General features: G+C 46.1%; 33 non-coding genes across 33 annotated transcripts; all 33 read left to right on the plus strand.

Moving 5' to 3' along the window:
- The first annotated feature begins 37 nt into the window (after positions 1 to 37).
- LOC139400093 (5S ribosomal RNA) lies at positions 38 to 156 on the plus strand. Its single transcript, XR_011632415.1, has one exon. It is a non-coding gene; the product is annotated as a 5S ribosomal RNA (ribosomal RNA).
- A 177-nt stretch (positions 157 to 333) lies between these two features.
- On the plus strand, positions 334 to 452 carry LOC139399979 (5S ribosomal RNA). The gene has a single exon (XR_011632307.1). It is a non-coding gene; the product is annotated as a 5S ribosomal RNA (ribosomal RNA).
- Positions 453 to 629: 177 nt separating this feature from the next.
- Positions 630 to 748, plus strand: LOC139399980 (5S ribosomal RNA). The gene has a single exon (XR_011632308.1). It is a non-coding gene; the product is annotated as a 5S ribosomal RNA (ribosomal RNA).
- A 214-nt stretch (positions 749 to 962) lies between these two features.
- Positions 963 to 1,081, plus strand: LOC139399981 (5S ribosomal RNA). The gene has a single exon (XR_011632309.1). It is a non-coding gene; the product is annotated as a 5S ribosomal RNA (ribosomal RNA).
- A 177-nt stretch (positions 1,082 to 1,258) lies between these two features.
- LOC139399982 (5S ribosomal RNA) lies at positions 1,259 to 1,377 on the plus strand. Its single transcript, XR_011632310.1, has one exon. It is a non-coding gene; the product is annotated as a 5S ribosomal RNA (ribosomal RNA).
- A 177-nt stretch (positions 1,378 to 1,554) lies between these two features.
- Positions 1,555 to 1,673, plus strand: LOC139399983 (5S ribosomal RNA). Its single transcript, XR_011632311.1, has one exon. It is a non-coding gene; the product is annotated as a 5S ribosomal RNA (ribosomal RNA).
- A 177-nt stretch (positions 1,674 to 1,850) lies between these two features.
- On the plus strand, positions 1,851 to 1,969 carry LOC139399985 (5S ribosomal RNA). The gene has a single exon (XR_011632313.1). It is a non-coding gene; the product is annotated as a 5S ribosomal RNA (ribosomal RNA).
- Positions 1,970 to 2,155: 186 nt separating this feature from the next.
- On the plus strand, positions 2,156 to 2,274 carry LOC139399986 (5S ribosomal RNA). Its single transcript, XR_011632314.1, has one exon. It is a non-coding gene; the product is annotated as a 5S ribosomal RNA (ribosomal RNA).
- Positions 2,275 to 2,451: 177 nt separating this feature from the next.
- On the plus strand, positions 2,452 to 2,570 carry LOC139399987 (5S ribosomal RNA). Its single transcript, XR_011632315.1, has one exon. It is a non-coding gene; the product is annotated as a 5S ribosomal RNA (ribosomal RNA).
- A 177-nt stretch (positions 2,571 to 2,747) lies between these two features.
- Positions 2,748 to 2,866, plus strand: LOC139399988 (5S ribosomal RNA). Its single transcript, XR_011632316.1, has one exon. It is a non-coding gene; the product is annotated as a 5S ribosomal RNA (ribosomal RNA).
- Positions 2,867 to 3,043: 177 nt separating this feature from the next.
- LOC139399989 (5S ribosomal RNA) lies at positions 3,044 to 3,162 on the plus strand. Its single transcript, XR_011632317.1, has one exon. It is a non-coding gene; the product is annotated as a 5S ribosomal RNA (ribosomal RNA).
- A 177-nt stretch (positions 3,163 to 3,339) lies between these two features.
- On the plus strand, positions 3,340 to 3,458 carry LOC139399990 (5S ribosomal RNA). Its single transcript, XR_011632318.1, has one exon. It is a non-coding gene; the product is annotated as a 5S ribosomal RNA (ribosomal RNA).
- Positions 3,459 to 3,635: 177 nt separating this feature from the next.
- Positions 3,636 to 3,754, plus strand: LOC139399991 (5S ribosomal RNA). The gene has a single exon (XR_011632319.1). It is a non-coding gene; the product is annotated as a 5S ribosomal RNA (ribosomal RNA).
- A 177-nt stretch (positions 3,755 to 3,931) lies between these two features.
- On the plus strand, positions 3,932 to 4,050 carry LOC139399992 (5S ribosomal RNA). The gene has a single exon (XR_011632320.1). It is a non-coding gene; the product is annotated as a 5S ribosomal RNA (ribosomal RNA).
- A 177-nt stretch (positions 4,051 to 4,227) lies between these two features.
- On the plus strand, positions 4,228 to 4,346 carry LOC139399993 (5S ribosomal RNA). The gene has a single exon (XR_011632321.1). It is a non-coding gene; the product is annotated as a 5S ribosomal RNA (ribosomal RNA).
- A 179-nt stretch (positions 4,347 to 4,525) lies between these two features.
- LOC139399994 (5S ribosomal RNA) lies at positions 4,526 to 4,644 on the plus strand. Its single transcript, XR_011632322.1, has one exon. It is a non-coding gene; the product is annotated as a 5S ribosomal RNA (ribosomal RNA).
- Positions 4,645 to 4,821: 177 nt separating this feature from the next.
- LOC139399996 (5S ribosomal RNA) lies at positions 4,822 to 4,940 on the plus strand. The gene has a single exon (XR_011632324.1). It is a non-coding gene; the product is annotated as a 5S ribosomal RNA (ribosomal RNA).
- Positions 4,941 to 5,117: 177 nt separating this feature from the next.
- On the plus strand, positions 5,118 to 5,236 carry LOC139399997 (5S ribosomal RNA). Its single transcript, XR_011632325.1, has one exon. It is a non-coding gene; the product is annotated as a 5S ribosomal RNA (ribosomal RNA).
- A 177-nt stretch (positions 5,237 to 5,413) lies between these two features.
- LOC139399998 (5S ribosomal RNA) lies at positions 5,414 to 5,532 on the plus strand. The gene has a single exon (XR_011632326.1). It is a non-coding gene; the product is annotated as a 5S ribosomal RNA (ribosomal RNA).
- Positions 5,533 to 5,767: 235 nt separating this feature from the next.
- On the plus strand, positions 5,768 to 5,886 carry LOC139400045 (5S ribosomal RNA). The gene has a single exon (XR_011632372.1). It is a non-coding gene; the product is annotated as a 5S ribosomal RNA (ribosomal RNA).
- A 177-nt stretch (positions 5,887 to 6,063) lies between these two features.
- Positions 6,064 to 6,182, plus strand: LOC139399999 (5S ribosomal RNA). Its single transcript, XR_011632327.1, has one exon. It is a non-coding gene; the product is annotated as a 5S ribosomal RNA (ribosomal RNA).
- A 177-nt stretch (positions 6,183 to 6,359) lies between these two features.
- On the plus strand, positions 6,360 to 6,478 carry LOC139400000 (5S ribosomal RNA). Its single transcript, XR_011632328.1, has one exon. It is a non-coding gene; the product is annotated as a 5S ribosomal RNA (ribosomal RNA).
- Positions 6,479 to 6,655: 177 nt separating this feature from the next.
- Positions 6,656 to 6,774, plus strand: LOC139400001 (5S ribosomal RNA). Its single transcript, XR_011632329.1, has one exon. It is a non-coding gene; the product is annotated as a 5S ribosomal RNA (ribosomal RNA).
- Positions 6,775 to 6,962: 188 nt separating this feature from the next.
- Positions 6,963 to 7,081, plus strand: LOC139400002 (5S ribosomal RNA). The gene has a single exon (XR_011632330.1). It is a non-coding gene; the product is annotated as a 5S ribosomal RNA (ribosomal RNA).
- Positions 7,082 to 7,258: 177 nt separating this feature from the next.
- LOC139400003 (5S ribosomal RNA) lies at positions 7,259 to 7,377 on the plus strand. Its single transcript, XR_011632331.1, has one exon. It is a non-coding gene; the product is annotated as a 5S ribosomal RNA (ribosomal RNA).
- Positions 7,378 to 7,554: 177 nt separating this feature from the next.
- On the plus strand, positions 7,555 to 7,673 carry LOC139400004 (5S ribosomal RNA). The gene has a single exon (XR_011632332.1). It is a non-coding gene; the product is annotated as a 5S ribosomal RNA (ribosomal RNA).
- Positions 7,674 to 7,850: 177 nt separating this feature from the next.
- On the plus strand, positions 7,851 to 7,969 carry LOC139400044 (5S ribosomal RNA). The gene has a single exon (XR_011632371.1). It is a non-coding gene; the product is annotated as a 5S ribosomal RNA (ribosomal RNA).
- A 177-nt stretch (positions 7,970 to 8,146) lies between these two features.
- Positions 8,147 to 8,265, plus strand: LOC139400005 (5S ribosomal RNA). Its single transcript, XR_011632333.1, has one exon. It is a non-coding gene; the product is annotated as a 5S ribosomal RNA (ribosomal RNA).
- Positions 8,266 to 8,442: 177 nt separating this feature from the next.
- On the plus strand, positions 8,443 to 8,561 carry LOC139400007 (5S ribosomal RNA). The gene has a single exon (XR_011632335.1). It is a non-coding gene; the product is annotated as a 5S ribosomal RNA (ribosomal RNA).
- A 254-nt stretch (positions 8,562 to 8,815) lies between these two features.
- LOC139400008 (5S ribosomal RNA) lies at positions 8,816 to 8,934 on the plus strand. Its single transcript, XR_011632336.1, has one exon. It is a non-coding gene; the product is annotated as a 5S ribosomal RNA (ribosomal RNA).
- Positions 8,935 to 9,111: 177 nt separating this feature from the next.
- Positions 9,112 to 9,230, plus strand: LOC139400009 (5S ribosomal RNA). The gene has a single exon (XR_011632337.1). It is a non-coding gene; the product is annotated as a 5S ribosomal RNA (ribosomal RNA).
- A 177-nt stretch (positions 9,231 to 9,407) lies between these two features.
- LOC139400010 (5S ribosomal RNA) lies at positions 9,408 to 9,526 on the plus strand. Its single transcript, XR_011632338.1, has one exon. It is a non-coding gene; the product is annotated as a 5S ribosomal RNA (ribosomal RNA).
- A 177-nt stretch (positions 9,527 to 9,703) lies between these two features.
- On the plus strand, positions 9,704 to 9,822 carry LOC139400011 (5S ribosomal RNA). Its single transcript, XR_011632339.1, has one exon. It is a non-coding gene; the product is annotated as a 5S ribosomal RNA (ribosomal RNA).
- Positions 9,823 to 9,963: the final 141 nt, after the last annotated feature.

The following is a 9,963-nucleotide window of genomic DNA, read 5'->3' on the forward strand; positions in this document are numbered from 1 at the left end:
TATATGCAATTTCATCCACTTTTTGAGATTGCCTTTCGCTTACGGCCACACCGGCCTGAGTACGCCTGATCTCGTCCGATCTCGGAAGCTAAGCAGGGTCGGGCCTGGTTAGTACTTGGATGGGAGACCGCCTGGGAATACCAGGTGCTGTAAGCTTTTTGTCACTGCCTTGTGGAATTTCAACTCTTTGTCCGTTTTTTCCCACAAGGCTGAAATATGTGCCCTCGCTTTGAAATAAGTAAGCAAGGTTAGTTTGTATTTCATCCAACAATCTGTGCTACAAATTATGGCTACAGTATATGCAATTTCTTCCACTTTTTGAGATTGCCTTTCGCTTACGGCCACACCGGCCTGAGTACGCCTGATCTCGTCCGATCTCGGAAGCTAAGCAGGGTCGGGCCTGGTTAGTACTTGGATGGGAGACCGCCTGGGAATACCAGGTGCTGTAAGCTTTTTGTCACTGCCTTGTGGAATTTCAACTCTTTGTCCGTTTTTTCCCACAAGGCTGAAATATGTGCCCTCGCTTTGAAATAAGTAAGCAAGGTTAGTTTGTATTTCATCCAACAATCTGTGCTACAAATTATGGCTACAGTATATGCAATTTCTTCCACTTTTTGAGATTGCCTTTCGCTTACGGCCACACCGGCCTGAGTACGCCTGATCTCGTCCGATCTCGGAAGCTAAGCAGGGTCGGGCCTGGTTAGTACTTGGATGGGAGACCGCCTGGGAATACCAGGTGCTGTAAGCTTTTTGTCACTGCCTTGTGGAATTTCAACTCTTTGTCCGTTTTTTCCCACAAGGCTGAAATATGTGCCCTCGCTTTGAAATAAGTAAGCAAGGTTAGTTTGTATTTCATCCAACAATCTGTGCTACAAATTATGGCTACAGTATATGCAATTTCTTCCACTTTTTGAGAGCTGTTAATGCTCACCTTTACATAGTGCACCAAGAGATAGTTTCTCGCTTACGGCCACACCGGCCTGAGTACGCCTGATCTCGTCCGATCTCGGAAGCTAAGCAGGGTCGGGCCTGGTTAGTACTTGGATGGGAGACCGCCTGGGAATACCAGGTGCTGTAAGCTTTTTGTCACTGCCTTGTGGAATTTCAACTCTTTGTCCGTTTTTTCCCACAAGGCTGAAATATGTGCCCTCGCTTTGAAATAAGTAAGCAAGGTTAGTTTGTATTTCATCCAACAATCTGTGCTACAAATTATGGCTACAGTATATGCAATTTCTTCCACTTTTTGAGATTGCCTTTCGCTTACGGCCACACCGGCCTGAGTACGCCTGATCTCGTCCGATCTCGGAAGCTAAGCAGGGTCGGGCCTGGTTAGTACTTGGATGGGAGACCGCCTGGGAATACCAGGTGCTGTAAGCTTTTTGTCACTGCCTTGTGGAATTTCAACTCTTTGTCCGTTTTTTCCCACAAGGCTGAAATATGTGCCCTCGCTTTGAAATAAGTAAGCAAGGTTAGTTTGTATTTCATCCAACAATCTGTGCTACAAATTATGGCTACAGTATATGCAATTTCTTCCACTTTTTGAGATTGCCTTTCGCTTACGGCCACACCGGCCTGAGTACGCCTGATCTCGTCCGATCTCGGAAGCTAAGCAGGGTCGGGCCTGGTTAGTACTTGGATGGGAGACCGCCTGGGAATACCAGGTGCTGTAAGCTTTTTGTCACTGCCTTGTGGAATTTCAACTCTTTGTCCGTTTTTTCCCACAAGGCTGAAATATGTGCCCTCGCTTTGAAATAAGTAAGCAAGGTTAGTTTGTATTTCATCCAACAATCTGTGCTACAAATTATGGCTACAGTATATGCAATTTCTTCCACTTTTTGAGATTGCCTTTCGCTTACGGCCACACCGGCCTGAGTACGCCTGATCTCGTCCGATCTCGGAAGCTAAGCAGGGTCGGGCCTGGTTAGTACTTGGATGGGAGACCGCCTGGGAATACCAGGTGCTGTAAGCTTTTTGTCACTGCCTTGTGGAATTTCAACTCTTTGTCCGTTTTTTCCCACAAGGCTGAAATATGTGCCCTCGCTTTGAAATAAGTAAGCAAGGTTAGTTTGTATTTCATCCAACAATCTGTGCTACAAATTATGGCTACAGTATATGCAATTTCTTCCACTTTTTGAGATCTAAATGGTTGCCTTTCGCTTACGGCCACACCGGCCTGAGTACGCCTGATCTCGTCCGATCTCGGAAGCTAAGCAGGGTCGGGCCTGGTTAGTACTTGGATGGGAGACCGCCTGGGAATACCAGGTGCTGTAAGCTTTTTGTCACTGCCTTGTGGAATTTCAACTCTTTGTCCGTTTTTTCCCACAAGGCTGAAATATGTGCCCTCGCTTTGAAATAAGTAAGCAAGGTTAGTTTGTATTTCATCCAACAATCTGTGCTACAAATTATGGCTACAGTATATGCAATTTCATCCACTTTTTGAGATTGCCTTTCGCTTACGGCCACACCGGCCTGAGTACGCCTGATCTCGTCCGATCTCGGAAGCTAAGCAGGGTCGGGCCTGGTTAGTACTTGGATGGGAGACCGCCTGGGAATACCAGGTGCTGTAAGCTTTTTGTCACTGCCTTGTGGAATTTCAACTCTTTGTCCGTTTTTTCCCACAAGGCTGAAATATGTGCCCTCGCTTTGAAATAAGTAAGCAAGGTTAGTTTGTATTTCATCCAACAATCTGTGCTACAAATTATGGCTACAGTATATGCAATTTCTTCCACTTTTTGAGATTGCCTTTCGCTTACGGCCACACCGGCCTGAGTACGCCTGATCTCGTCCGATCTCGGAAGCTAAGCAGGGTCGGGCCTGGTTAGTACTTGGATGGGAGACCGCCTGGGAATACCAGGTGCTGTAAGCTTTTTGTCACTGCCTTGTGGAATTTCAACTCTTTGTCCGTTTTTTCCCACAAGGCTGAAATATGTGCCCTCGCTTTGAAATAAGTAAGCAAGGTTAGTTTGTATTTCATCCAACAATCTGTGCTACAAATTATGGCTACAGTATATGCAATTTCATCCACTTTTTGAGATTGCCTTTCGCTTACGGCCACACCGGCCTGAGTACGCCTGATCTCGTCCGATCTCGGAAGCTAAGCAGGGTCGGGCCTGGTTAGTACTTGGATGGGAGACCGCCTGGGAATACCAGGTGCTGTAAGCTTTTTGTCACTGCCTTGTGGAATTTCAACTCTTTGTCCGTTTTTTCCCACAAGGCTGAAATATGTGCCCTCGCTTTGAAATAAGTAAGCAAGGTTAGTTTGTATTTCATCCAACAATCTGTGCTACAAATTATGGCTACAGTATATGCAATTTCTTCCACTTTTTGAGATTGCCTTTCGCTTACGGCCACACCGGCCTGAGTACGCCTGATCTCGTCCGATCTCGGAAGCTAAGCAGGGTCGGGCCTGGTTAGTACTTGGATGGGAGACCGCCTGGGAATACCAGGTGCTGTAAGCTTTTTGTCACTGCCTTGTGGAATTTCAACTCTTTGTCCGTTTTTTCCCACAAGGCTGAAATATGTGCCCTCGCTTTGAAATAAGTAAGCAAGGTTAGTTTGTATTTCATCCAACAATCTGTGCTACAAATTATGGCTACAGTATATGCAATTTCTTCCACTTTTTGAGATTGCCTTTCGCTTACGGCCACACCGGCCTGAGTACGCCTGATCTCGTCCGATCTCGGAAGCTAAGCAGGGTCGGGCCTGGTTAGTACTTGGATGGGAGACCGCCTGGGAATACCAGGTGCTGTAAGCTTTTTGTCACTGCCTTGTGGAATTTCAACTCTTTGTCCGTTTTTTCCCACAAGGCTGAAATATGTGCCCTCGCTTTGAAATAAGTAAGCAAGGTTAGTTTGTATTTCATCCAACAATCTGTGCTACAAATTATGGCTACAGTATATGCAATTTCTTCCACTTTTTGAGATTGCCTTTCGCTTACGGCCACACCGGCCTGAGTACGCCTGATCTCGTCCGATCTCGGAAGCTAAGCAGGGTCGGGCCTGGTTAGTACTTGGATGGGAGACCGCCTGGGAATACCAGGTGCTGTAAGCTTTTTGTCACTGCCTTGTGGAATTTCAACTCTTTGTCCGTTTTTTCCCACAAGGCTGAAATATGTGCCCTCGCTTTGAAATAAGTAAGCAAGGTTAGTTTGTATTTCATCCAACAATCTGTGCTACAAATTATGGCTACAGTATATGCAATTTCTTCCACTTTTTGAGATTGCCTTTCGCTTACGGCCACACCGGCCTGAGTACGCCTGATCTCGTCCGATCTCGGAAGCTAAGCAGGGTCGGGCCTGGTTAGTACTTGGATGGGAGACCGCCTGGGAATACCAGGTGCTGTAAGCTTTTTGTCACTGCCTTGTGGAATTTCAACTCTTTGTCCGTTTTTTCCCACAAGGCTGAAATATGTGCCCTCGCTTTGAAATAAGTAAGCAAGGTTAGTTTGTATTTCATCCAACAATCTGTGCTACAAATTATGGCTACAGTATATGCAATTTCTTCCACTTTTTGAGAGATGCCTTTCAGCTTACGGCCACACCGGCCTGAGTACGCCTGATCTCGTCCGATCTCGGAAGCTAAGCAGGGTCGGGCCTGGTTAGTACTTGGATGGGAGACCGCCTGGGAATACCAGGTGCTGTAAGCTTTTTGTCACTGCCTTGTGGAATTTCAACTCTTTGTCCGTTTTTTCCCACAAGGCTGAAATATGTGCCCTCGCTTTGAAATAAGTAAGCAAGGTTAGTTTGTATTTCATCCAACAATCTGTGCTACAAATTATGGCTACAGTATATGCAATTTCATCCACTTTTTGAGATTGCCTTTCGCTTACGGCCACACCGGCCTGAGTACGCCTGATCTCGTCCGATCTCGGAAGCTAAGCAGGGTCGGGCCTGGTTAGTACTTGGATGGGAGACCGCCTGGGAATACCAGGTGCTGTAAGCTTTTTGTCACTGCCTTGTGGAATTTCAACTCTTTGTCCGTTTTTTCCCACAAGGCTGAAATATGTGCCCTCGCTTTGAAATAAGTAAGCAAGGTTAGTTTGTATTTCATCCAACAATCTGTGCTACAAATTATGGCTACAGTATATGCAATTTCTTCCACTTTTTGAGATTGCCTTTCGCTTACGGCCACACCGGCCTGAGTACGCCTGATCTCGTCCGATCTCGGAAGCTAAGCAGGGTCGGGCCTGGTTAGTACTTGGATGGGAGACCGCCTGGGAATACCAGGTGCTGTAAGCTTTTTGTCACTGCCTTGTGGAATTTCAACTCTTTGTCCGTTTTTTCCCACAAGGCTGAAATATGTGCCCTCGCTTTGAAATAAGTAAGCAAGGTTAGTTTGTATTTCATCCAACAATCTGTGCTACAAATTATGGCTACAGTATATGCAATTTCTTCCACTTTTTGAGATTGCCTTTCGCTTACGGCCACACCGGCCTGAGTACGCCTGATCTCGTCCGATCTCGGAAGCTAAGCAGGGTCGGGCCTGGTTAGTACTTGGATGGGAGACCGCCTGGGAATACCAGGTGCTGTAAGCTTTTTGTCACTGCCTTGTGGAATTTCAACTCTTTGTCCGTTTTTTCCCACAAGGCTGAAATATGTGCCCTCGCTTTGAAATAAGTAAGCAAGGTTAGTTTGTATTTCATCCAACAATCTGTGCTACAAATTATGGCTACAGTATATGCAATTTCTTCCACTTTTTGACACAAAGATGCTGCCTTTGAAAATGCAACAGCTGTTACAGGCCACACTTTACATAGTGCACCCTGTTTCTCGTACGGCCACACCGGCCTGAGTACGCCTGATCTCGTCCGATCTCGGAAGCTAAGCAGGGTCGGGCCTGGTTAGTACTTGGATGGGAGACCGCCTGGGAATACCAGGTGCTGTAAGCTTTTTGTCACTGCCTTGTGGAATTTCAACTCTTTGTCCGTTTTTTCCCACAAGGCTGAAATATGTGCCCTCGCTTTGAAATAAGTAAGCAAGGTTAGTTTGTATTTCATCCAACAATCTGTGCTACAAATTATGGCTACAGTATATGCAATTTCTTCCACTTTTTGAGATTGCCTTTCGCTTACGGCCACACCGGCCTGAGTACGCCTGATCTCGTCCGATCTCGGAAGCTAAGCAGGGTCGGGCCTGGTTAGTACTTGGATGGGAGACCGCCTGGGAATACCAGGTGCTGTAAGCTTTTTGTCACTGCCTTGTGGAATTTCAACTCTTTGTCCGTTTTTTCCCACAAGGCTGAAATATGTGCCCTCGCTTTGAAATAAGTAAGCAAGGTTAGTTTGTATTTCATCCAACAATCTGTGCTACAAATTATGGCTACAGTATATGCAATTTCTTCCACTTTTTGAGATTGCCTTTCGCTTACGGCCACACCGGCCTGAGTACGCCTGATCTCGTCCGATCTCGGAAGCTAAGCAGGGTCGGGCCTGGTTAGTACTTGGATGGGAGACCGCCTGGGAATACCAGGTGCTGTAAGCTTTTTGTCACTGCCTTGTGGAATTTCAACTCTTTGTCCGTTTTTTCCCACAAGGCTGAAATATGTGCCCTCGCTTTGAAATAAGTAAGCAAGGTTAGTTTGTATTTCATCCAACAATCTGTGCTACAAATTATGGCTACAGTATATGCAATTTCTTCCACTTTTTGAGATTGCCTTTCGCTTACGGCCACACCGGCCTGAGTACGCCTGATCTCGTCCGATCTCGGAAGCTAAGCAGGGTCGGGCCTGGTTAGTACTTGGATGGGAGACCGCCTGGGAATACCAGGTGCTGTAAGCTTTTTGTCACTGCCTTGTGGAATTTCAACTCTTTGTCCGTTTTTTCCCACAAGGCTGAAATATGTGCCCTCGCTTTGAAATAAGTAAGCAAGGTTAGTTTGTATTTCATCCAACAATCTGTGCTACAAATTATGGCTACAGTATATGCAATTTCTTTTTGAGTCCACTTTTTGAGACATAGTGCCTTTCGCTTACGGCCACACCGGCCTGAGTACGCCTGATCTCGTCCGATCTCGGAAGCTAAGCAGGGTCGGGCCTGGTTAGTACTTGGATGGGAGACCGCCTGGGAATACCAGGTGCTGTAAGCTTTTTGTCACTGCCTTGTGGAATTTCAACTCTTTGTCCGTTTTTTCCCACAAGGCTGAAATATGTGCCCTCGCTTTGAAATAAGTAAGCAAGGTTAGTTTGTATTTCATCCAACAATCTGTGCTACAAATTATGGCTACAGTATATGCAATTTCATCCACTTTTTGAGATTGCCTTTCGCTTACGGCCACACCGGCCTGAGTACGCCTGATCTCGTCCGATCTCGGAAGCTAAGCAGGGTCGGGCCTGGTTAGTACTTGGATGGGAGACCGCCTGGGAATACCAGGTGCTGTAAGCTTTTTGTCACTGCCTTGTGGAATTTCAACTCTTTGTCCGTTTTTTCCCACAAGGCTGAAATATGTGCCCTCGCTTTGAAATAAGTAAGCAAGGTTAGTTTGTATTTCATCCAACAATCTGTGCTACAAATTATGGCTACAGTATATGCAATTTCTTCCACTTTTTGAGATTGCCTTTCGCTTACGGCCACACCGGCCTGAGTACGCCTGATCTCGTCCGATCTCGGAAGCTAAGCAGGGTCGGGCCTGGTTAGTACTTGGATGGGAGACCGCCTGGGAATACCAGGTGCTGTAAGCTTTTTGTCACTGCCTTGTGGAATTTCAACTCTTTGTCCGTTTTTTCCCACAAGGCTGAAATATGTGCCCTCGCTTTGAAATAAGTAAGCAAGGTTAGTTTGTATTTCATCCAACAATCTGTGCTACAAATTATGGCTACAGTATATGCAATTTCTTCCACTTTTTGAGACTTCCTTTCGCTTACGTCCACACCGGCCTGAGTACGCCTGATCTCGTCCGATCTCGGAAGCTAAGCAGGGTCGGGCCTGGTTAGTACTTGGATGGGAGACCGCCTGGGAATACCAGGTGCTGTAAGCTTTTTGTCACTGCCTTGTGGAATTTCAACTCTTTGTCCGTTTTTTCCCACAAGGCTGAAATATGTGCCCTCGCTTTGAAATAAGTAAGCAAGGTTAGTTTGTATTTCATCCAACAATCTGTGCTACAAATTATGGCTACAGTATATGCAATTTCATCCACTTTTTGAGATTGCCTTTCGCTTACGGCCACACCGGCCTGAGTACGCCTGATCTCGTCCGATCTCGGAAGCTAAGCAGGGTCGGGCCTGGTTAGTACTTGGATGGGAGACCGCCTGGGAATACCAGGTGCTGTAAGCTTTTTGTCACTGCCTTGTGGAATTTCAACTCTTTGTCCGTTTTTTCCCACAAGGCTGAAATATGTGCCCTCGCTTTGAAATAAGTAAGCAAGGTTAGTTTGTATTTCATCCAACAATCTGTGCTACAAATTATGGCTACAGTATATGCAATTTCTTCCACTTTTTGAGATTGCCTTTCGCTTACGGCCACACCGGCCTGAGTACGCCTGATCTCGTCCGATCTCGGAAGCTAAGCAGGGTCGGGCCTGGTTAGTACTTGGATGGGAGACCGCCTGGGAATACCAGGTGCTGTAAGCTTTTTGTCACTGCCTTGTGGAATTTCAACTCTTTGTCCGTTTTTTCCCACAAGGCTGAAATATGTGCCCTCGCTTTGAAATAAGTAAGCAAGGTTAGTTTGTATTTCATCCAACAATCTGTGCTACAAATTATGGCTACAGTATATGCAATTTTTCTTTTTGAGTGACCAAAGATGCTTATCTAAATGGTGAAAATGCAACAGCTGTTAATCAGGCTCACTTTGACTTTACATAGTGCACAAGAGATAGTTTCTCGCTTACGGCCACACCGGCCTGAGTACGCCTGATCTCGTCCGATCTCGGAAGCTAAGCAGGGTCGGGCCTGGTTAGTACTTGGATGGGAGACCGCCTGGGAATACCAGGTGCTGTAAGCTTTTTGTCACTGCCTTGTGGAATTTCAACTCTTTGTCCGTTTTTTCCCACAAGGCTGAAATATGTGCCCTCGCTTTGAAATAAGTAAGCAAGGTTAGTTTGTATTTCATCCAACAATCTGTGCTACAAATTATGGCTACAGTATATGCAATTTCTTCCACTTTTTGAGATTGCCTTTCGCTTACGGCCACACCGGCCTGAGTACGCCTGATCTCGTCCGATCTCGGAAGCTAAGCAGGGTCGGGCCTGGTTAGTACTTGGATGGGAGACCGCCTGGGAATACCAGGTGCTGTAAGCTTTTTGTCACTGCCTTGTGGAATTTCAACTCTTTGTCCGTTTTTTCCCACAAGGCTGAAATATGTGCCCTCGCTTTGAAATAAGTAAGCAAGGTTAGTTTGTATTTCATCCAACAATCTGTGCTACAAATTATGGCTACAGTATATGCAATTTCATCCACTTTTTGAGATTGCCTTTCGCTTACGGCCACACCGGCCTGAGTACGCCTGATCTCGTCCGATCTCGGAAGCTAAGCAGGGTCGGGCCTGGTTAGTACTTGGATGGGAGACCGCCTGGGAATACCAGGTGCTGTAAGCTTTTTGTCACTGCCTTGTGGAATTTCAACTCTTTGTCCGTTTTTTCCCACAAGGCTGAAATATGTGCCCTCGCTTTGAAATAAGTAAGCAAGGTTAGTTTGTATTTCATCCAACAATCTGTGCTACAAATTATGGCTACAGTATATGCAATTTCTTCCACTTTTTGAGATTGCCTTTCGCTTACGGCCACACCGGCCTGAGTACGCCTGATCTCGTCCGATCTCGGAAGCTAAGCAGGGTCGGGCCTGGTTAGTACTTGGATGGGAGACCGCCTGGGAATACCAGGTGCTGTAAGCTTTTTGTCACTGCCTTGTGGAATTTCAACTCTTTGTCCGTTTTTTCCCACAAGGCTGAAATATGTGCCCTCGCTTTGAAATAAGTAAGCAAGGTTAGTTTGTATTTCATCCAACAATCTGTGCTACAAATTATGGCTACAGT

Source organism: Oncorhynchus clarkii, unplaced genomic scaffold, assembly GCF_045791955.1.
Source record: "Oncorhynchus clarkii lewisi isolate Uvic-CL-2024 unplaced genomic scaffold, UVic_Ocla_1.0 unplaced_contig_1060_pilon_pilon, whole genome shotgun sequence".
In the NCBI taxonomy this organism is placed as follows: Eukaryota; Metazoa; Chordata; class Actinopteri; order Salmoniformes; family Salmonidae; genus Oncorhynchus; species Oncorhynchus clarkii.